Here is a 1,751-nt window from a genome sequence, read left to right as displayed (position 1 = left end):
AGCCGGCCCGACCCGGCTTCGCGGGCGCCCCCTGCGCCCCGCGTGAGAGCTCGCGGCGCCAAACGGGCAGCGGAAGGAAAGGCGCCCTCCACGGGAGACAGGTCTGCTGGGGACGAGGGTGGACAGCCCGGGCTGCAGTCACCTGCACTTGCTGGGATGGGCTTGAAGTCGGGGCCTGGCGCTGCCCTTCAGCTTTGGTGCTCGAGGCCAGCGCTCTATCCCTTGAGCCACAGCTCCTCTTCTGGCTCTTTTTTTGATAGTCTCACAGGCTTTGCTGCGCAGGCTGGCTTTGAACCGTGAACCTCAGGTCTCAGCTTCTGAGTAGTTAGACGTGAGCCACAGCACCCAGCTTGATGATAGGGAGTTTTGGCTAAGTGTAGAGCTGTTCTTGAGTGGGAAGTTCCCTGAATATCTAGGGTGTCAGAATTAGAGTGTACCTCTTATTCATTTCTAGTGTGTGCACGGATCGACTAACCTGCCCCAACTTCCTCATCAGATGTGCTGGTTTTGTGAGGTTGATATGATGCTGAGGTGAGATTTAAAAAGTTAAAAGTCACATTATAAGTTTTGTTTCTTTTTGAATTTCAGAAATGTTCTTTCGGATGCAAAAGGCTGAATGGATATGAATGGATCCTTTCTTCCTCACAAGCCCAGTAGTAGGCGCTGAGAGGGTCACTTCTCTGTAGAACATTTGCCAAGGTAATCACTACTTTTTTTTTTAACTTTACCACTATTTTCAGTCATGTATATATATATATATATGTAAAACATACACTGAGCACTGAGCTACAGAGAGAGAGCAGGTCCTTGCCTTAACAGATCCACACTGCTTAGGGCAGCTAATGAAAGTCAGTAGGAGTTCAGACCACATTGATGGGTGCCATGGTGGGTACACATACAGGGTCCTGAGAGGCAGAGAAGGTTTCAGGCCAACTGGAAGAGAGGATGAGGCCAACCAGCCTCCCAGATGCAGTGGCACCCAGGACACATTACACAGTCATTGTTCTCAGGTCCAATTTTCTCAGAATCATTAGTAGAATGCTTCACTCCCTTCCCCTTTTTTTTTGGGTCAGTACTGGGGGCTTGAATTCAGGGCCTTATGAGCTCTTCCTGAGCTTTTTCACTCAAGGCTGGTGCTCTACCATTGAGCCATACCTTCACTTCTCCCTTCAGGCTTTTTGCTGATTAATTGGAGATAAGAGTTTGTTGAATTTGTCTGCTGGGATTGGTTTTGAACCTTGATTCTCAGATCTTGGCTTCCTGAGTAGCTGTGGTGCCCAGCAAGTACACACACATATAATGTGATATGTATATATATATTTCAAATAAGTAAATTTTGCATATTTTATATGTATGTATATGCATATATATACATATACATACACACATATACACAGGTACATGCACACACACATGCTGGTACTGGGGTTTGAATTTAGGGCCTCATACTTGCTTTGCTATCAGTCTACCACTTCAGCCAATCCTAAAACTTTATCTTAGTTCTAAGGAGAAGATTTTTGTTGTTGTTGTTGGTCATGGGGCTTGAACTCTGGGCCTGGGTGCTGTCCCTCAGCTCTTCAGTTCAAGACCAGCTCTCTACCGCTTGAACCACAGTGCCACTTCTGGTTTTCTAGTGGTTTATTGGAGAGAAGAGTCTCAGACTTTCCTGCCTGGGCTGGTGGGCAGGAACCTCGATCCTCAGATCTCAGTCTTCTGAGTAGCTAGGATTACAGGCGTGAGCCATTGGTGCC

The 1,751-nt window shown here is 47.2% G+C and overlaps 1 protein-coding gene across 1 annotated transcript in view; it reads left to right on the top strand.

The window, feature by feature from the left end:
- Window positions 1-1,751, top strand: part of Setx (senataxin) — a 74,907-nt gene that overhangs the window by 5,884 nt on the left and 67,272 nt on the right. The window lies entirely within an intron of this gene.

Source organism: Dipodomys ordii, unplaced genomic scaffold (assembly GCF_000151885.1).
Source record: "Dipodomys ordii isolate 6190 unplaced genomic scaffold, Dord_2.0 Scaffold55, whole genome shotgun sequence".
NCBI lineage: Eukaryota > Metazoa > Chordata > Mammalia > Rodentia > Heteromyidae > Dipodomys > Dipodomys ordii.
Note: the sequence above shows the minus strand (reverse complement) of the source record. Positions and strands in the feature narration are given on the sequence as shown.